General features: G+C 41.2%; 1 protein-coding gene across 2 annotated transcripts in view; it reads right to left on the bottom strand.

Annotated features, from left to right (window-relative positions):
- The window catches only part of pot1 (protection of telomeres 1 homolog), a 116,900-nt gene that overhangs the window by 88,857 nt on the left and 5,520 nt on the right, over positions 1–22,523 (bottom strand). The window contains exon 1 of one of the 2 annotated variants that reach the window (XM_060914779.1): positions 19,493–19,564. The exons of the other annotated variant lie outside the window; for it this stretch is intronic. The gene's annotated coding sequence lies outside the window, so the exon portion shown is untranslated. Of the gene's footprint in view, positions 1–19,492; positions 19,565–22,523 lie in introns of those variants that run through there. 2 annotated transcript variants of the gene reach the window in all.

Here is a 22,523-nt window from a genome sequence, read left to right on the forward strand (position 1 = left end):
CCACTGGTCAAATGTTACTCCGATACAAGTGAAAGTTGTACAGTCAAAGTTTTACTTAAAGTACTTGCTTTTAAAAATACTTAAGTATTAAAAGTACATTTTCTGTCAACACATTGTTGTATTATTGCTACAACACTTATAATACCTAATGCCTCTGAAGCAACCGACTGGATTATTTCGTGAATTCAGAAAATGAACGCATGCTGTGCCATCATGGTGGTTTAACATTAAGCTAGCTAGTCAGTGAAACTCCACCTGCCATGCTAGTAAACTCTTTTCAAACTCAAAAATCATATTGGGTAGCGAACGTTACTAGAAAGAAAAGATTTCTACATTCTGTTTATTTGGCAAGATTCTGCTAAAACATTTCTGAAAGGACTTCAGAGAAGTTAACGTTATTCATGTTAGCGCAAGTCCGTTCTTACATGCTAACTAACAGTGTCCAAGTTAACTAGCTATGTGTAAACGTTAGCCGTGGACAAGGCTATGGTGACTTGGTGGGCAAATCCATAGAAAGTCATTTGACTAACCAGACTGCACAGCTATTGCAACGTTATCACTAGCTCTAAAAGCACAGACAACTTCGTTGCAAGCTTTCTCTTGGAATAAAACATTTATATACCTCGATATGCTTCCGCAGGTTGGACGGCGAGTTTTTGTAGGCCGTGATGTGGTTTGTTTTCAGCAAACAAAGCAAACATTTAAAAAAATTTTTAATCTCATCTCATTGTCTCTAGCCGCGTTATCCTGTTCTACAGGGTCGCAGGCAAGCTGGAGCCTATCCCAGCTGACTACGGGCGAGAGGCGGGGTACACCCTGGACAAGTCGCCAGGTCATCACAGGGCTGACACATAGACACAGACAACCATTCACACTCACATTCACACCTACGGTCAATTTAGAGTCACCAGTTAACCTAACCTGCATGTCTTTGGACTGTGGGCGGAAACCGGAGCACCCGGAGGAAACCCACGCGGAGAACATGCAAACTCCGCACAGAAAGGCCCTCGCCGGCCACGGGGCTCAAACCCAGAACCTCCTTGCTGTGAGGCGACAGCGCTAACCACTACACCACCGTGCCGCCCCAAAATTTTTAATCCTTTCAGAAAACTGAAACATGGGTTTGAGGTATGGCCATAAGTGTGTGCATTCCCCAAAAGAACCGCCTCCTTCTGTTCTGCCATCAACTGACTGTGTTTAAATAATGCTGCTGAGAAATCATTGAACTTGATTTTATAGTCTATAGACATGACGTGACCCAAGTGATTGCTGATGGGCTGTTTCAGTGTCACCTGCGAAAAAAACAATAATTTTAGAAAAGAAAAAAAAAACATCCACTTTCAAAGCTGCTTCATAGTAATGAGGACCTTGATAGAAATGTAGTGGAGTAAAAAGTACAATATTTGCCTTTCAAATGTAGTGAAGTTAAAGTCACAAGTTTAAAAAAAAAAAACCTCAAGTACAGATACTCAAAAAGTGTACTTAAGTACTGTACTCAAGTAAATGTACTTTGTTACTGTCCACCTCTGCATGACAGTCCTAAACAGCTTGCTAAAGCGACTCAAACCAGTGTATTTTCTGGAGCCGGAGCTTTGTGTAATTGGGTGGGAACAGAGGCAGGCTCAAGTGGGGGGGGGGGATAAAAATAAAAAAAAATCATTTAAATCTTCTTAAACCTGTAATCTAATTTGAACTAATATTTTAAAGAAACACTCAAAGATTCAAAAAGTGCCAACTTAGAGATTCTGGAAATTCCAAAAAGTTCACTTGAGACTCAAAAACAAAAGCTTATATTTGTTTATCTGGGAAAAACAAGGCATTCGAGCCTACTCCTAACAATCAGAGGAAAGAAATAACAGGTAATTACAAGGTCAGACACATTTCAACAGTTTATATAACGCATCTTCCTCTGTGATTTTTCTCTGCAAGGAGCACAACACATTGTTAGATGAATTAACTGAAATGGTTGCGCTTATGAATACTTCTCTGCTTCGCTTGCCAGCTAGTAATTGAAGCCTTCAGAACAGAACACAAAAGGAATTAGAATTAGACATTATCACTCAGAGGGAATTAGACATTATTGTTCAGAATGCACAATTAGAAAAAAAAAAATTAAAATAAATAAATAAACCTATCTAGACATAACGAGCAAAATGAATTCTCAAATGGACAGCTTCACACCAATAATCAATTAGCCTAAGCAATTAACTAGATTCAAGACTTTATTTCAAACGGGACACCGAAAAATATCACACTCCTAAGCAAGCAATAGAATATTCAACTGTGCCGTGCAGTCTGACTTGGAAGGGCAGCAGAGATAAGGTTTAAAGCTGCAGTGTGTATTTTATAATACGAGCAGTTTTGTTCTTCACTCTGCCTTTTCACTAATTAAAGTTTTCAGCTAGCATGTTACGCTCATTCTCAGAGTCATAAAAAAAAAAAAAAAGCTGAGTTCGTGCTTGAGCTAGTTGCCGATATTGGTTACTAAATAATCCACCTATTAAAATCATTCTCCCAGCAGCCAGACCGTGCCTCGGCTGATGTGTGTAGTCCAGCAGTCATGGAAATTCAGAATGACTAACAGCATAGCTATTTATGCAGATATACACCAAATGAGAACTCTTATTTTGTCATATATGGCTGTTGAACCTAGTCCCCTAGGCAACTATGGATAATAAAAACTAATAACCTGCACACAAATTCTGATTCTCTCATGTACCCGGACTACTGATTTGTCCAAACCTGGTACACCAATATGGTCATTACAGTTTAGACACAGTATATAAAATGCAGTTTAGGTTACTCTCAGCCTGCCACTGTCATCATTTAAGGAAATGTCTTTTGACTCGGCGTTAATTCATGCAGAGGAGAAGGGTGCAGCACAACCCATGTCATGGCAACTTGACATTAAGGAATCTCTCTATAGAGTAGGGCTGTAACAATATGCGTATCGAAATCGAGATACGCAGAGCCACGATCCGTGTCGCGATACAAGAAGGCAGAATCGCGGTACACCCTTTCAAACTTCTCCTCAGCCCAAAAACAGAGGCACTTCCAAACTTCAATTTATGAATACTTTACTTTTTATTTAAATTACATTTTAAACTTACTTAAATTACTTTTATTTTTTATATCTATTAGTAAGGTGTTTTTTCGCCGACCTGCAACAATCTTCTGCGAGTCACGCAACGTCCACACTCGCCACTGGCAACCATATGGCGTCCTTGGCCACCAGAGCATTCGTTTCTTTTAAGCGGTCGCCATTCTGGTTGCGACGCGGGGAGCGAATCTGTAAACAAGCAGCTCATTGGCTGGCTAGGTGTGCCACAAGCCAATCACAATCACTTGACCGGAAAGGCATGCAGTGTTGCCAAACTGGGCGGTTTTAGGTGCTTTTTGGCTGGTTTTGAACATATTTTGGGGTGGAAAACGTTAGCAATATCTGGCAACACTGAAGGCATGTCTGCTTGGGCGGAAGCCTTCTGCGGCAGTTACATTTTGACACGCGAGCAATGTTTCACCATAAAAATTCCGTAATTTCCATCTGTTTTCCGCGATCACAGAAAATCATTGGCCCTATGAGAGTGAGACAGTGAGAGAGTGAAAAAAAAAATCTTAACGGATTTACACGATTTGGAAAAATGACTTTTTCAGAACCGAAAAAAACAGAGCTTCCGGCTCAACAGTATTATTTTGAGAAATAAAACAATCTTTGGATATACATTTGTTCATTTTTGCATACATATTACTCATTCTCTGCAGTGGTCTGAATTATCTGTTATTAAATAGTTAATGTAAGTAAGTAAATGTTAATAAGTCAAATTTACTACTTTAAAAAAACATTTAAAAAAAAATCGTGGGTGTATCGAATCGTGGGTCAAAAATCGCGATACGAATCGAATCGTGAGTTGGGTGTATCGTTACAGCCCTACTATAGAGAGAATGTTATTTTAAAGTACTCAGAACAACATTAAGTAATGTGGCTCACACTTCTCCATACACTTCATTGTGACAGCTCAACAGGCTGTGTCCCAGTCAGCACTTTACTCCAGAGTGACAGGACAGTCGAACAGGACAGCAAAGTCCCTTACCACGCCATGTGGCGCATAGGGCAGCACCGATCTCCGTTTCCGTAGCCCTCGGCCTCTCGCCTCTTACATAGCTAGGGTTACAGTGGGGGGTTAGTCCTCTGGTAACCGCGAGAGTTTGACTCCCCACTTGCATCTGTATTGCAGCTTGCTTTGCCAGACGGCAGTAAGCACCATTTTTATGATGGTCTTTGGTATGACCCGACCGTGAGTAGAACTCGCGATCTCCCGATCGAGAGGCAGACACGCTAACCACTAGGCCAACTCGCAGTTAGCTGCGCAACTGCAGCAACTTATAAAAAAGGAGAAAGAAGGCACACCAGAAAGTGTCTGGAAACAGCAGCTAGCTAGTGTGTGCAAACAATAATTAATAATGATAAATCAAACTTGTATGTTATGATACACAGCCAATCTAGATCAGACTTTCTCACTCCTCTGTCTGGCTCTAGTCTTCTTTTACTGAGCACTCGCATTGATAGGCTCCAGCTTGCCTGCGGCCCTGTAGAACAGGATAGAGCAGCTAGAGATAATGAGAATGAGAATGTATAAACTCCACAGGCTTTTTTTCTGCCCAAGGTTATGCTGTGATGCCATATGAGGAATGGATCCAAAAATTTGCACCAAATCAGACCCAGATGAAAATGCATCTAAACATTTAATTTTTCTTCTACTTCTCCAACTTGTATTACTGGACTCGGCCAAATTTTTAAAAATGTTTTGTTTCGGTCAGGCACCACCCAAACTGATAAATCACATCATCAGCTTTTCTTTGGCTAATCAGATACAAGGTACGCCACCACTCTTGCCGGGGGGTGCTCAAGGGCACTTCAGCCAGTCCTGCTGGTCCAGGGAATCAAACCAGCAACCTTTTAATCCCAAAGCTGCTTCTCTAACTATTAGGCCATGGCTTCCCCAAAAATGTAAATGTAACATGCACCAACAAGTCCAAACTGTACCAGTTTATATCCCAGGTTGATCAGCTCAACTTTTTACAAAGTAATTTTTAACCTAGTTGTACACTCACCATCCATTTTGTGAGGAAAACCTATACTGTACACTCATGCTGTTATCTAATAAGCCAATCATGTGGCAACAACAACTTCCTTTGGCTGCTCCCGATTAGGGGTCGCCACAGCGGATCTTTCGTCTCCATTGCTCCGTCTTCCGCATCCTTCTCTACCACACCTGTCACTTTCCTGTCCTCTCTCACCACCTCCATGTATCTCCTCTTTGGCTTTCTTCGTTTTCGTGTGCCTGGCAGCTCCATCCTCAACATTCTTCTTCCCACATGCTCTGCATCTCTTCTCAGGATGTGCCCGTACCATCTCAGTCTCATCTCTCTCAGCTTAATTCCCAAGCTCTCCACATGGCAACACCAATACAAATAAATAAATACCCCAGACGCATATTAAAAGCTTCAGGGAATGTTCACTTCAAACATCAGAATAAAGAAAGTGTGAGACCTCAGCCACTTTGGTCATGGCATGGATATTGGTACCAGATGGGCTAGTGTGAGTATTTCATATACTTCTGATCTCCTGGGAATTTCACACATTTGTACAGAATGGTGCAGGAGAAAGAAAGAGGGGAAAAAAAAAGTTCAACAGAAACAGAGTGACAGTTCTGTGGGTGGAAACATCTTTTTGATAGGAGAGGTCAGATGAAATGGCCAGATTAGTCTGAGCTGCCAGGAAGGATATAGTAACTCATGTAAATAAGTCTTTCCAGCTGTGGTGAGCAGAAAAGCATCTCCGCATACACAAAACATTAAACCATGCAGTGGATGAGCTAAACAGCACAAGACCACATTCGGTTCTACTTCGGTCAGCCAAGAACAGGAATCTGACACCATCACCCAAACTGGACAGTTGAAGATTAGAAGGAATGAAATATCTCTCACACATGCATACACACACTGCCTAAAAGCAGAGCTCCTGCTGAGTGTAGGAGTAAAATATTTGCAAGGGCACAAAATCAACCTGAATAGAATAATATTATAGCATATGAACCATTGAATTGTGTCGTGTATTTCATGTCAATAAATTGCTGCATTGTCTTGTGACAGTTGTACCAATAATGAGATGCACTTCACAGTTGGCAGATTCTACCATAACAGAGGCCAGTTAAGTCCCATCTCCTTAAATTGCTGAATTGATTATTTTGATCATTCTATTAAGTTTTTCTAGTAGCATTTGGGGTCTTGGACATTCACAGTAAATTTTAGGACAGTAGTCCTGGTAACTAATTAATAAAAGCCTGACATGACAGACATGCTAAATGACAATAGAAACACATCGGTTTCTATCATCAAAATCTGACAGACAAACTAACGTCTACCGTCATATTCTGACAGACGCTCTAGATGACAATAGCAACAAAACTGTTTCTTACATTATTAATCTGACAAATTTAGTAATAATATTAAATACCTCATCACTAGAACCAAATAATAAAATATTGAAATAAAAAAGATAAAATTTATTTTCAAAATTGAAATAACAATAATTGTCAGAACAGTGACTATCGATAGACACGACTGTGTCACTTTCGCGGGGAAATAACACATTGAAATGGCCTGTCGGCTGAAAGGGTCGCAAGTGGCTCTGATTTCTCAACTTACGATAGTTTTCCTCCAGAAAATTTTAAATATGAATGCACAAATATATTCTCAATGTTTCTATAGTCAAAAAATTCTATCGTCAGGATAGCTGACTGAAAATCTTACCTTGATTTATTTGATGAAATCTAGCTGTCAGAACTCCAAGTCTTGCCCGGAAGTAAATGTCTGCTGTCACAAAAATCATGCGCAGTAGAATTTCCTCTTTGCGTCAGTCAACATATGCATGGTGAGGGCTTGAATTTTGCTATCGTCAGGTGCATTAGACTGACAGACTGACGATAGCATTTTTAAAAAATAACTGTGGGCTTCTCTCGTGAACGAAATAGTTTTTTCGCTGTTAATCTATTTCAACTCTATCTGTTGACACCCAAAAATGATAAAGCCTGCTTCCACACGATAACTACCAAAGATCCATAATGGCTGAGTCTATCGTCAGGTCATCTGACAGAAATTCACTGACTATAGCAACAGGGATAATGAAAGTGATTTTTGAAATGGGAGTTATGTCTGTCAGATATGTCAAAGAAATAGAACTTTATTCTTTAAAAATCTTTTATTGATATACTCAGTGTATTTTTAAATGACGTGCTGTTTTAGAAGACCAAATACCATATTTTCAATCTTGAAAATATTACCTCACTGAAAAAAGGACAAGAAAAATTTGTTATTTTGTGGGCAAGTGATTAATGGATCCAGTTACGGTAGAATCTGCCAGTTACGAGTACATGTTTATTCCTTTCTTTGACACCGTATGCCATGCACCAGAAACACCACCACATTTATTATGGTGTGACTCTGCTGGGTGCCTGGTGGACAGCAGTGAACCAGCGCTTTCACTTTACATCATTACTATATATCCATGTAGCACATCTTTACTATACATCTTTCACATCCACATGCACTGGTGCTCGGAGCGCACAGCCACAGATTGCTATCATGCCATTAGGGCTAATTAGCATGTACCTGACTTTGCAAAAGCCTTGGATTTAGCGCTTTTCTGGTTTTGATCCTATTTGCGTTTTTGGACTACGAGTATTGTATTACCTCAGATATCCTGCTGTTGCCTTGCTCAACCACTGCCTGTTAGTTGACTGTCTTTGTCTCAGTTTTGAATTTGCTTGCTAGCGTGCTTTCAATAAAACCTTCACGTATATCCATCTACTGCCTTTTTATATGAAACTGTCGTGAATATTTTCTGTAAAATGTGTAAACACCATGTTTTTTCTCATCTCATCTCATTATCTCTAGCCGCTTTATCCTTCTACAGGGTCGCAGGCAAGCTGGAGCCTATCCCAGCTGACTACGGGCGAAAGGCGGGGTACACCCTGGACAAGTCGCCAGGTCATCACAGGGCTGACACATAGACACAGACAACCATTCACACTCACATTTACGGTCAATTTAGAGTCACCAGTTAACCTAACCTGCATGTCTTTGGACTGTGGGGGAAACCGGAGCACCCGGAGGAAACCCACGCGGACACGGGGAGAACATGCAAACTCCACACAGAAAGGCCCTCGCCGGCCCCGGGGCTCGAACCCAGGACCTTCTTGCTGTGAGGCGACAGCGCTAACCACTACACCACCGTGCCGCCCCAGTAGTCAAGTGTTTATGAAATACATTGCCTTGCACTTACGATCGGGTTCCCTGTGGTGGTACACGTACGTCATTTGTAGAGACATCATACGGTCAACCCATCAAATATCAGGCTGACACATTTCTATTAAGTATGCACCTCTGTTCTGTGCGTGCAAAGCAGGGGAGCTCTGCTATAAATCGCCTGGTGTTTTTCCAGTTTTCAAACGTATAGTTTCGAGGATTCTGTGCCCATGACAGCCTCAGACTCCTGTTCCTGGCTGGCAGGAGCGGAAGCCAACGTGGTCTGGTGTAGTCCATCCACTTCGAGTTTCAATATTTTGGCACTTTACTGCCATCCTCTCTCATTTGTCTCTTTACTTGCACTATATCCTCAGTGCAATGATGCCATTTGCGCTTCTGGATAGATGCTGACTGTATTTCATCGGCTTTGTATTTGTACTCTGCACAACGGCAATAAATGCGAATCTAATCTAACCTTATAATATACAAATGTATGCTTCCATTCTCTTCGAGCGTCCAACAGAAAACTGTCTGTTCACACTGCAGCATTTATTAGACTGCTTGTGTTTATGTCCATGAATATGCAGTATGTTTCAAAAAACTAGTGTCATTTTGATTAAAACGTTTAATGATTTTGCACTGCTAGAGGACAGACCCTTCAAATCATGGCAGCCATTTATTTTTGAGAGTTTTTTTTTTTAAACAATTTCTGGTTTTATTGTCAGAAATGGCTTTAGTAAATAACATTTTTTTCCCCTCTCCAAATCACTGGCGGAACAGCATCCTTGTTATTGAAAAACAAACAGGATTGTTCCATTTTAAAATGTGTAACAGATCTGAATGAATGAGTATCATACATTTTGTGTCGACAAACAGAGAACAAACAGAATGTCTTTAACATATCCATGATGTCATTTCCTCATCCTGTGCTGCATTATTCAGATCATGTCATCCCAGATGCACACTCTGATTTGAGTGCTCATAATAAACAAGGCTAAAAACAGTAAAAAGCTTGAGGGAGTGTGTGCAATGCTCCAGCAGTTTTGTGGCAGAGTCGCAGCAGTTTATGTCAGAGGAGACTCTTTTTAGGCTGAGCAGCTCGTCTCATCACATGCCTGAGTGAGCTCTGTGATATGGAGACGAGATCATGGTAGCTGTCCTGCTTATGCTCCAGCCAAAATGATTTGTTAAGGAGCATGTTAAAGAGATATTGTTGTTGCAGAAATGAGTGCACCCACGCTGCCCTACTAACGTTTACATGCATACCACGACGATTTATCCACAGAGGCAGGCATGCAAATAGGTTCCAGACATGACTGAACTGCAAGCTAAACTGCTTCCTCCGACACTACACGCAGATTGGTTGCTACTAGGAATTTAAACAAATGTGAATACATTATTCAGACTGAACAGATATTTTCTAAACAAAATACACATAAAGGTACAAATATGACATGCACCATCTCCCCCCCCCCCCCCCACAGGAATCAGACAGCATCTGGCTGAGACAAGAGATGCACATTGGGACTGAAATCCTGTGGAACACACGCAAAAAATATAAAAAAAATTGAACCCCGCTAGAGATTTTTAATTTCCTATATCATACTCACTAAGGGGGTGACTATGAAGATCAGAGAACAAAAATACATACACTTTTTTTTTTGGCTACCATCGGTCGTTTGCTACAGTAGCCCGGACCTATACACTGCCTTATTAATCTCTAAAATACAGCCATATGTCTATCATATTCCTGCATAAAATTCACAAAAGAAATGTGCTTTAATTGATACAGCTCTCCCTCTCCATAAAGCCTGCACACTGTACACAAACCAGCACACGAGCTGCGATCAAAAATTCTGAGACCGTTCCTGTTATGAACCAGTGGAGCACGGCAAGGTCACGAGTGTGTCGTCACTGACTCTCCTGAGTCAGTATGCCACATGACATCACGCCATCAATACCGGGACCTTGTTACACACATTTTTGGAACGACGTGCACGTGTACATTTGCAATGAACAACAGCGATCCTTGAAATGCTACAGCGAGCTTACGGCAATGAAGCAATGATCCAGGTGAGGTGTTTTGTCCTCCAGTGATGTCAACTTTCTGCCCCTCTTGGGGCTCAACCCAGGTCCTGATGTTGACCGTACAATGTCAGGCAGCATACTGACTCAAGAGTCACCGTACTCCACTGGGTCGCAGTAGGAACAGTCCTGGAACTTTCTGATCACACCTCAGATCTCTTCTCTCATTTAATTGATTAAAAAAATCTATGCTAGCTACCTACCTACTATCTGGTACAAACTTGTAAATTAATTGCACGTGACTTTCATAGTTTCTAAGAGAGTCAGGGATCGAAACGGGCGGTCGCCCACTCGCCAATGCGAGTTGGAAAGGGTATGGGCGACTAGTGACAACATGTACTCGACCGAGTGGGCGACTGGCTCGCCACGCTATATATATATATATCAAACTACTCACTGCCTCGATGGTTTCTATCAACGATTCTCACCCATTTTAAGCAGAACTTGGTCTATTTTACCGTTTTTTTACGATAATTTCAAGACATTTTGTGAGACATTTGTCAAGTTGGCATAGACGTGGGCGCCGCCATATTGTTTAAGTGCGCAGTATACACCGCTACATGCAGCATGGCTGCGCGAAGTTTCGTTTCTTCCCGTTCATTTTCGTTGCTGCCCGTGAAGACAAATGTAACTTGAACCGCTATTGGTCAAATAGATTAGACCCCCGCGAAGTTTAAAAGTCCTTGGCTTGACATTTCTGACAGCTATCAAAACAAACGGATATTGCTCAACAAGTATGATGAGCCAGAGCAGCCTGCAGGTGATGAGAGGGAGTATGTGGCAGGAGATGTAGAGCCCCAGGAGAGACAGGATGAGGAGGTGGAAGGTGAAGATGACGAGGAGGCGCAGCATGATGTGGCGTATGAACCGATAGATGATGATGATCTGAATGAGGGTTTCGAAGATTGTGATGATAACGAGATGACTGAGGAAGAAGTTTATAGACAGTTGAAACTGATCACTCATGTATAATATGGTTGTATTATATGAATAAATACATAAAATCGGCTTGAAATTTGTAATTATAAATACGGACCAGTGCTACTCCATTCGGACCAGTACCTCTGAAAGGCACTGGTCCAAATGGACCAGTGCTCCCAAATTCCCGTTTCGATCCCTGAGAGTACCCACACTAGGCACAGTTGCCTTATATCATGCCCAGCAACATTTTCTTATCTTTCTGTCACAAACCCAGGACCTGAAGTAAATCTGATACAATATTTCTAGGTGAGGATTGTCATCAACTTTAATCTATAATTCCCTGATTTGGAAAAAAACATTGTTTTGAAAGTTAGCTCTCCATTTTACTCAAGCACATTAGATAGAAAGCTTGTGAGAAAGCTTCACAGGGCATCTGGTTTAGACCAATTATGAACATTAGTGATTTAGAACCAAGAACTCTTCAGGTTCAGAAGTTTAATGTTCTGCAAACTGCTGTTATACTGTGTGAATGAAAATAACATTTTCCCAGGAGCCCTTGGTTTTTATGCCTCCACCACCGTAAGGTGCAGGAGGCATTATGTTTTCGGGTTGTCCGTCTGTCCGTCCCAAAACCTTGTGAACGCGATATCTCAAAGGCTAATGAAAGGAATTTCACCAAACTTTCACCATTTGTGCGCTTTGGGACAAACATGAACTGATTAGATTTTGAGATCAAAAGGGCTAAGGTCAAGGTCACTGTCAGGTCAAATGTCTGTCCAAGAACCTTGTGAACACAATATCTCCAAGGCAAATCAAAGGAATTTCACCAAACTTGCACCATTTGTGCATTTGGGGACAAAGATAAACTGATTAGATTTTGAAATCAAAAGGTCTAAGGTCAAGGTCACTGTGAGGTCAAATGTCTGTCCAAAAACCTTGTGAACACAATGTCTCCAAGGCTGATACAAGTAATTTCACCAGGTCAAGATTACTGTGAGGTCAAATGTCCATCCCCAAATCACAACTTAATAAGGCGTGTAGTCTACCAGGCGGAGGCATCCCCATCAACGCCGTTGGCGTCGAGTTATATCTAGTTTACAGTGTTTTCAGGCATATTAAAACTTAAAAAACAACAATAATAATAATATCATCTCATTATCTCTAGCCGCTTTATCCTGTTCTACAGGGTCGCAGGCAAGCTGGAGCCTATCCCAGCTGACTACGGGCGAAAGGCGGGGTACACCCTGGACAAGTCGCCAGGTCATCACAGGGCTGACACATAGACACAGACAACCATTCACACTCACATTCACACCTACGGTCAATTTAGAGTCACCAGTTAACCTAACCTGCATGTCTTTGGACTGTGGGGGAAACCGGAGCACCCGGAGGAAACCCACGCGGACACGGGGAGAACATGCAAACTCCGCACAGAAAGGCCCTCGCTCGCCGGCCACGGGGCTCGAACCCGGACCTTCTTGCTGTGAGGCGACAGCGCTAACCACTACACCACCGTGCCGCCCCATAATAATAATAATAATAATAAATAATCCTGGTCGAGTCCACACCTAGTTTAATTCTGAATACAGTTATGAATATTTCGAGCACTTTACAGATGCAGATAATTGCACTGCATTACAGCCCTCTCTGCTACCTGTGCTTTTGGGCTGTCGCATTGTTTGGTCTGCATACACTGCAGCAATCCAAACATTTGGGGAGATTTTTCGAAATTTAAAAAAAAAAAAAGGGTTTATTGGCACATTAAACATTCTAAAAGCACATCATGGTTTTTGGCTCACAATAAAGGTAACTTAACTATGCTTATGGGCTTCCACCATGCTTCCTTTTTGAACAGACTGAGATGGGGGTGGAGTGAAAGGTCATTGGGGCACATCTCTGAAAAATACTGGCAGGAGACCCGTGTACACGTAAGGAACTTTCAGACCGGAGGAACTTTTTCAGAGTTCTTAAAACTATGAAGGGTATTGCACAATGCGCAACAGAAGTAAACCGTTGTAGCAAGACGGCAGAGCATATTGATTACCTGCGAGCTTTTGTTCCGTTACTGCAGTTATTTGTTTTCTTTCCATTTTGTCTGAAGAGGTGTCCTTTGCCATTGCTGCGCTCCACTTCCTCTCCAAAATAATGACACTTCTACTGATGTCAACACGGTTCACACTGAAGAAAACCCACTACATTTTAGCTCCAGCTGGAAGCCAACTCTTCAGATTCTGAACCAATTAGTTTTGGTCGAAATGCTCTGAAAGGTTACATACCTTCAAGGGCTTTTTTCTGTGTGCATTCACACCACCAGCAGGAATACTGAAGTGATGTAAACCGGCTTGCTAGCTTGACGTTTACATGCATTTCCTCCATCATATATAGGTTCAATAAAGCCAGGACTTTTTCCAATTTTTAATGCCAACATTAAGAGTTGTTGTTTACATGGCGGAGTTTTAAAAATGTTGGTCGTCAGTGCTGCATTGGCCTGTGTTTAACCAATCAAGGTACACTTAATGCCTGAACCAATTAAGTCACTCATGGTTACTCTTGTGTTGGGAGAGTACCTACCCTGAAGTAGAAGCTAAAAAAAATCCTTCAAAACAGCATTCTAAGAACTACAATCATTCATTCTCAGTTTCTGCAGTGCAGGGACACAAAAAAAATTTAAATAAATAAAAATATTCACAGTACCAGTCAAAAGTTTAGACACACCTTCCAATTCAATGGATTTTACTTACTTTACTTTAGTTGAGCAGTTCTTGACATAATATGGATTATTACTACAGTTGTAGAATAGGGCCATTTACTATATTTTTTTACAACCCCAATCCCAAAAGAGTTGGAACACTAAACTATAAATAAAAACAGAATGTGACAATTTGCAAATCATGGAAACCCTATATGTCATTGAAAATAGTACAAAGACAACATATCAAATGTTGAAACTGATCAATTTTATTTTATTTTTTAAATATGCGCTCATTTTGAATTTGACGTCAGCAACATGTTTCAGAAAAGTTGGGACGGGGCATGTTTGCCACTGTGTTGCATCACCTCGACTTTTAACAACACTCTAAATGTTTCAGAACTAAAGAGAGCAATTGTTGTGGTTTTGAAAGAGAAATCTTGTCCTGTTCTTGCCTGATATACAATTTCAGGGTCTCCTTTGTCGTATTTTGTGCTTCATAATGTGCCAAATGTTTTAAATAGGAGACAAGTCTGGACTGCAAGCAGGCCAGTTTAGCACCTGGACTCTTAATACAGAGCCATGTAGTTTTAATATGTGCAGAAAGTGGTTTGGCCTTGTTTTGCTGAAAGAAGAAAAGCTTTCCCTGAGAAAGATTTTGTCTGGACAGCAGCATATTGCTTTGAAACATGTATATACCATTCAGCATTAATGATACCTTCCCAGACATACAAGCTAGCCATGTCGTGCACTAATGCACCCTGGTACCATCACAGATGCAGGCTTTTGAAATTTGGGGGGGGGGGGGGGGGGGGGGGGGGAATCCAGAGCACTTGGAGGAAACCCACGCAGACACGGGAAGAACATGCAAACTCCATACAGAAAGGCCCCCATCAGCCGCTGGGCTCAAACCCAGAACCTTCTTGCTGTGAGGTGACAGTACTACACCATCGTGACACCCATACATTTTTTTTATATTATACACACACAAATACGTATGTACATACATACATACATACATACATACATGTATATATGTTTGTATCAGGGCTCGACATTAACGCTTGTCCAGGACAAGTGATACTTTATGTCGGACAAGTTCATCGTCTCAGTTACTTGTCCGATCGGACAAGTGCCAAAATACACCGATATTCGGGTTACATATCAAATTTATCAGTTTATTTACATGATTTCTGAAGCATCTCACTCAACATATTGTTTTGATGAATCGCCGGATGTTTCTATTCGGAAAGAGCGATGTGCGCAATATTCCACTTGAGAAACCGGCTAATACCGCTTCGTGTATTTGAGCTGAAAAGTAAACGGTCGTTTATGATTGGTTTTAATCGTGTCATACATGTGAATTTGACGACACTTCTGTTGGCGGGATCATTATTCAACTGTATATTTACGTTGAGTATGTGGTAATTTCCAAATCTCTGAATTGTTGTTGATGGTGTTCGTTATATAGCCGAGCGTGTGGCGGGGTGTGCTGGGCTTGGAATGTGCGCCTGCATGCGTGTAGCTTGACAGGGAGTGAGGTAGGAGTGGGGAAAGTTATCTATGAAATACCAGAAAATACTAGAAAATGTCCCTCCTGAAGTTGGCTTCAGGGTGGGGTCAGAACACGCAGAACTCGAGGGTTGATAGATGAAGATGAATAGAAACTTTATTTGTATCCATTCATCTGTGAGTCAATAGAGGTGTGGAGGTTTTCATAAGATATATTATCTTGTCATTTGATAACTAGATTTCAGTGTATAATAAGTGATTTACAGTATTAGTCAATTTTATCAGTTGTTTTTATTTGAAGCATTGTTTGTTTCTCTTGTCCAAACTAGTGATCTCATCAAGTCATACATTTTATGATAACGTTACTTTTTGTGATATTTGTTACTGAACTGCAGAGCACTGATCTGTGTATATATAATGGTTAGTGTTTCTGGATCTCATAGTATAGTTATTTTGTTCTTAAAATTTTATGTTCATAATTTCTACTCTATTGGAATATATTGCTTCTGAACTTCAGCAGAATAATTGGTGAATTATGGTATCAGTCTGTTTTACTATATTTTTGAACTTTTGCCTCAGTATATCAATTATTCATTACTTTTGATTCATAGATATTATGCATATGTTGCAAATTCAGAAACAAATGCAATAAAGATTGTTGGGTTACAAATAGTTTATTTGTGGGGGGGGGGGGGGGGGGGGGTTCTCAAATATTTCTTCGGACAAGTCAACTTCACATTCGGACAAGTAAATTTCCTTTCAACTTGCCAGACAGGACAAGTGGTTTCAAAAGTTAATGTAGAGCCCTGGTTTGTATGTAAAAACTACACACACTAGTGCATCTCAAAAAATTAGAATACCATGAAAAAGTTCCTTTTTTTCATAATTTAATTCAAAAAGGTAAACTTTCATACCTTCTATATTCATTACATGTAAAGTGAAATATTTAAAGCCTTTTTTGTTTTAATTTTGATGATTATGGCTTATAGCTCATGAAAATCAGAAATCCAGTATCTCAAATTATTAGAATATTCCCTAAGATCAATCAAAAAAAGGATTTACAATACAGAAATGTCCAACTTCTGAAAAGTATATTCATTTATTAGGGCTGTAACGATACACCCAACTCACGATTCGTATCGCGATTTTTGACCCACGATTCGATACACCCACGATTTTTTTTTAATGTTTTTTTAAAGTAGTAAATTTGACTTATTAACATTTACTTACATTAACTATTTAATAACAAATAATTCAGACCACTGCAGAGAATGAGTAATATGTATGCAAAAATGAACAAATGTATATCCAAAGATTGTTTTATTTCTCAAAATAATACTGTTGAGCCGGAAGCTCTGGTTTTTTCGGTTCTGAAAAAGTCATTTTTCCAAATCGTGTAAATCCGTTAAGATTTTTTTTTTGGGGGGGCTCTCTCACTGTCTCACTCTCATAGGGCCAATGATTTTCTGTGATCGCGGAAAACAGATGGAAATTACGGAATTTTTATAGTGAAACATTGCTCGCGTGTCAAAATGTAACTGCCGCAGAAGGCTTCCACCCAAGCAGACGTGCCTTTCCGGTCAAGTGATTGGCTTGTGGCACACCTAGCCAGCCAATGAGCTGCTTGTTTACAGATTCGCTCCCCGCGTCACAACCAGAATGGCGACCGCTTAAAAGAAACGAATGCTCTGGTGGCCAAGGACGCCATATGGTTGCCAGTGGCGAGTGTGGACGTTGCGTGACTCGCAGAAGATTGTCGCAGGTCGGCGAAAAAACGCCTTACTAATAGATATAAAAAAAAAAGTAATTTAAGTAAGTTTAAAATGTAATTTAAATAAAAAGTAAAGTATTCATAAATTGAAGTTTGGAAGCGCCTCTGTTTTTGGGCTGAGGAGAAGTTTGAAAGGGTGTACCACGATTCTGCCTTCTTGTATCGCAATACGGATCGTGGCTCTGCGTATCACGATTTCGATTTCGATACGCATATCGTTACAGCCCTATCATTTATACACTCAATACTTGGTTGGGGCTCCTTTACCATGAATTACTGTATCAGTGCGGTGTGGCATGGAGGTGATCAGTCTGTGGCACTGCTGAGGTGTTATTGATACATTGACACCAGCCTCCCAAGTGTGAAGCTCTCCCAAGTTCTTGAATCAACTTTTCTTGACAATCCTCTCAAGACTGCGGCCATCCCTGTCGCTTGTGCACCTTTTCCAGCCACCCTTTTCAGCAATGACCTTTTGTGGCTTACCCTCCTTGTGGAGGGCATCGGTGATCATCTTCTGGACAACAGTCAAGTCAGCAGGGTTGTTTTACAATCAGGGGACAAAGTTTGTGTCACAGGGGTCCAAAATTCAAATTGATTCAAACTGGTTCTTGTACCAGTTTTTAAGTGAAGGACAAGTTAAGGAACAGATAGGCATGTGGAATAGTTTGTATTATAACAAGATTAAGTGTAGCTTTAAGCAGGGCTGGGAGAAACAAATGAAGTGATTCTCGGAGAGGACTTTTTTTTTTTGACAATTCAGAATCCACTACTTCCATAGTGCTTTTAAATATAAGGCTGTAAGCTTTGTGTTAGTTGTCTCGAATATTTATGTCCCAATATCTTGACCACATTTTAGATATGTTATTTTATATTGAAAAATTAGCTGTCTCGGTGAGGACATTTTTTTGACACAATTACTAATTTGATCAAAATAGTCTGAAAACTTACTGCCATTCAACATTAAAACTTAACTATGTTTCCAATGATATGGAACCAAATATTTGTTTTATGGTATAAAGAATGATTTAAGTGCATCCCTTTTGGTCAAAAAAAGCACTTTTTCTAAATGACACGAGTAATTTTGCTAAATATGACATACTGCAGGGCGGCACGGTGGTGTAGTGGTTAGCGCTGTCGCCTCACAGCAAGAAGGTCCGGGTTGGAGCCCCGGGGCCGGCGAGGGCCTTTCTGTGTGGAGTTTGCATGTTCTCCCCGTGTCTGCGTGGGTTTCCTCCGGGTGCTCCGGTTTCCCCCACAGTCCAAAGACATGCAGGTTAGGTTAACTGGTGACTCTAAATTGACCGTAGGTGTGAATGTGAGTGTGAATGGTTGTCTGTGTCTATGTGTCAGCCCTGTGATGACCTGGCGACTTGTCCAGGGTGTACCCCGCCTTTCGCCCGTAGTCAGCTGGGATAGGCTCCAGCTTGCCTGCGACCCTGTAGAAGGATAAAGCGGCTAGAGATAATGAGATGAGATGACATACTGCCATACATTCACCAAAAATAACGTTATCACCAAATTTTTTTTTGCATGGTAAATAGAGCTATCACAGGGCTACAATAAACAACCAAGTTTATTTAGTCAAGCCTTTTGATATTGAAGATAATAAGTGTTAAATGTGATTTTTAGCTTGTGTAGCCTGATTGCAAAACAACCCAGCAGTCTTCCCCATGATTGTGGTTGTGTGTACTGAACTAGACCGAGAGATACACTGTGTTCATACTGTTTTACTCAAACTCGAAATGAAATATTCTAATATTTTGAGATTTTTTTTTTTGTTTTTGTACTGTATGCCATAAATTAAAATAGAAAAATGCTTGAAACATTTTAGTTTATGTGTAATGAGTCTATAATATATAACATTTTCACTTTCTTAAATAACTGATGGAAAATTTTGAACTTTTTCACAATATTCTAATTTTTTGAGATGCAATCTGACCGAAAAGTACACAGATGCACTTTGTATATATTGGTATAAAGGTTGCCTGATGAAACTGAAGGCTTTACACCACCAGGCTGCCAAATAAACAGAAGCTAGCAAAGCATCACCCTGTTAGCTCGCTAACCTCGGCTAATGCTACATAGCCAAACTAAACAGACACAACAGAATAATTTAGAGCAGATATTACTCTCAATATTCAACGTTAATATAGCAGTTTCTCGATAAGTGGATGGAAAAGGAGCGCAGACTGAGCGGCGTTACTCACATTAGCAGGCTGCACTGCAGCAAACAAACTCTCCTCTTTCAGTTTGATGTGTGCGCGAGAGGAGGCGGAAATGAAACGTCACGCCGAGAAGGCGGAGCCTCTTCAAGTGTGCACTACTGCACTGAACAGTGTGCACGAGCGCCCTTTCAAGCATTATTGAGGATATAAGATATTTGGGGTTATTATAGTATTTATTCCCGGTAAATGAACATTTTATTTAAAATTTGGGTCATTCCATGTCAAATCTCCAAATGCTCCCACTCGACCATCTCAGATTAGGCTGAAAAAAATTCCAGGAGGTTCACACACTTCCCAATAGAAAAAGTCCCAAATTTTAGTTCCTAACTCCTTATAGTTTTCTCATCTCATCTCATTATCTCTAGCCGCTTTATCCTGTTCTACAGGGTCGCAGGCAAGCCGGAGCCAGCTGACTACGGGCGAAAGGCGGGGTACACCCTGGACAAGTCACCAGGTCATCACAGGGCTGACACATAGACACAGACAACCATTCACACTCACATTCACACCTACGGTCAATTTAGAGTCACCAGTTAACCTAACCTGCATGTCTTTGGACTGTGGGGGAAACCAGAGCACCCGGAGGAAACCCACGCGGACACGGGGAGAACATGCAAACTCCGCACAGAAAGGCCCTCGTCGGCCACGGGGCTCGAACCCGGACCTTCTTGCTGTGAGGCGACAGCGGTAACGACTACACCACCGTGCCGCCCCCTTACAGTTTTGTCATAAAAAAAATATTTTTGCAACTAACCTCGGACCCGTTTTGAGCAGAGTTTTTTGGGGAGCCACTTTGAGATTGCTGTATCTAGAAAAGTATTTAAGCCAGGTCCTTCACATTTTCAAGGGTCAAAATCTGGCACCAGTAGGCTACTTGTAGAATATGGACTTTTACATGTGTGCTTTTGGTTTATCATAGAATTCTGGGGGCTTGAATTTGCTTAGAAATTCTACACTACGCTCTGTGGCAGCATATTTGAAGGACTGTGGAAAGTGCAATTTGAAAGACAGAGGCTTGATATTGCACATACACCTTCCCATATATACTGTGTACTTTGTATTCTAAAGCTGCCCCTCCGTGATGAGCAGTTTGGAAGATATTCAAGTTTAAAAATGGAAAAAAATTAATTTGGTGACGTTTTTGGCATGTTATAGCAAAGAAAATGACAGCATCCACCAACATAAAATTGACCGTTTTAGAAAGATTAGATGTCTGTTTTTAACATATCCAAAATTTGTGATGGTGTTCTGCCTTATTTTTGCAAAATTATTTTTTGAAAATGTGGTGTTTGCATACACGCACAGCATTCATGGCCTATGAAAGCATTTTCAAATGCTAACAAAATGCCCTGAATTTATGACACACAGCTTAAACTCAACAAAATGCTTCATGGTAAACTATACCTGAAGGATAACCTATATGCAACCTTTACATACTGAAATATTGGAGCTCCAATGTGGGTGAAAACTGAAACTTGTTTTCATTACAACATTTCTGTTGTACCATAATTTAGAAGAAAAAGCAACCTGTATGCTTCAGTTAGTATTTATCCATGATAAAAAGACTTTGACAGTCCAGTAGAATTGATTATTATGATTATTATGATTTATTATTTATGACACTTATTGAATTTCTCATCTCATTATCTGTAGCCGGGCGGCACGGTGGCGTAGTGGTTAGCGCTGTCGCCTCACAGCAAGAAGGTCCTGGGTTCGAGCCCGGGGCCGGCGAGGGCCTTTCTGTGTGGAGTTTGCATGTTCTCCCCGTGTCCGCGTGGGTTTCCTCCGGGTGCTCCGGTTTCCCCCACAGTCCAAAGACATGCAGGTTAGGTTAACTGGTGGCTCTAAATCAGGGGTGTCCAAACTGATCCATAAAGGGCCGTGTGGCTGCAGGTTTTCATTCCAGCCATGCAGCAGCACACCTGACTTGGCTCATTCAATCAACTGAACTGTCTTCACACAGTCAAATACTTGCAGCCACACCCACCCTTGATTAAAGGGTGGGTGTGTCAGTTGATTGAATAAGCCAAATGAGGTGTGCTGCTGCATGGCTGGAATGAAAACCTGCAGCCACACGGCCCTTTATGGATCAGTTTGGACACCCCTGCTCTAAATTGACCGTAGGTGAATGTGAGTGTGGATGGTTGTCTGTGTCTCTGTGTCAGCCCTGTGATGACCTGGCGACTTGTCCAGGGTGTACCCCACCTCTTGCCCATAGTCAGCTGGGGTAGGCTCCAGCTTGTCTGCAACCCTGTAGCACAGGATAAGTGGCTACAGATAATGAATGGATGGAAAATCCAAAAGGACACAATTGCAGAATAGCATCTTTAGAAGTGTTATAGCTTTTTGTTTGGTTTTCTTTTTTAATCCTTTATGCTACTATAATAATAATAATAATAATAATAATAATAATAATGGGCGGCACGGTGGTGTAGTGGTTAGCGCTGTCGCCTCACAGCAAGAAGGTCTGGGTTCGAGCCCCGTGGCCGGCGAGGGCCTTTCTGTGCGGAGTTTGCATGTTCTCCCCATGTCCGCGTGGGTTTCCTCCGGGTGCTCCGGTTTCCCTCACAGTCCAAAGACATGCAGGTTAGGTTAACTGGTGACTCTAAATTGACCGTAGGTGTGAATGTGAGTGTGAATGGTTGTCTGTGTCTATGTGTCAGCCCTGTGATGACCTGGCGACTTGTCCAGGGTGTACCCCGCCTTTCACCCGTAGTCAGCTGGGATAGGCTCCTGCTTGCCTGCGACCCTGTAGAACAGGATAAAGCGGCTAGAGATAATGAGATGAGATAATAATAATAATAATAATAATAAAAGTTGATGTTTTTGTTATTGTTATTATTGCATGGTGCTCTGTGATAGAATGGCATTCCATCCAAGGTGTATTCCACCTCACACCCAATGTTCCCAGGAGAGGAAAACTGATCAGAATAAAGTAGTTATTGAAGAATAACTAAATAAATATCATTATAGGCTGAGAAGTGGAAGTAAACACACAGGGGCCTATTCCGGG

This window comes from Neoarius graeffei, chromosome 2, assembly GCF_027579695.1.
Source record: "Neoarius graeffei isolate fNeoGra1 chromosome 2, fNeoGra1.pri, whole genome shotgun sequence".
Lineage (NCBI taxonomy): Eukaryota > Metazoa > Chordata > Actinopteri > Siluriformes > Ariidae > Neoarius > Neoarius graeffei.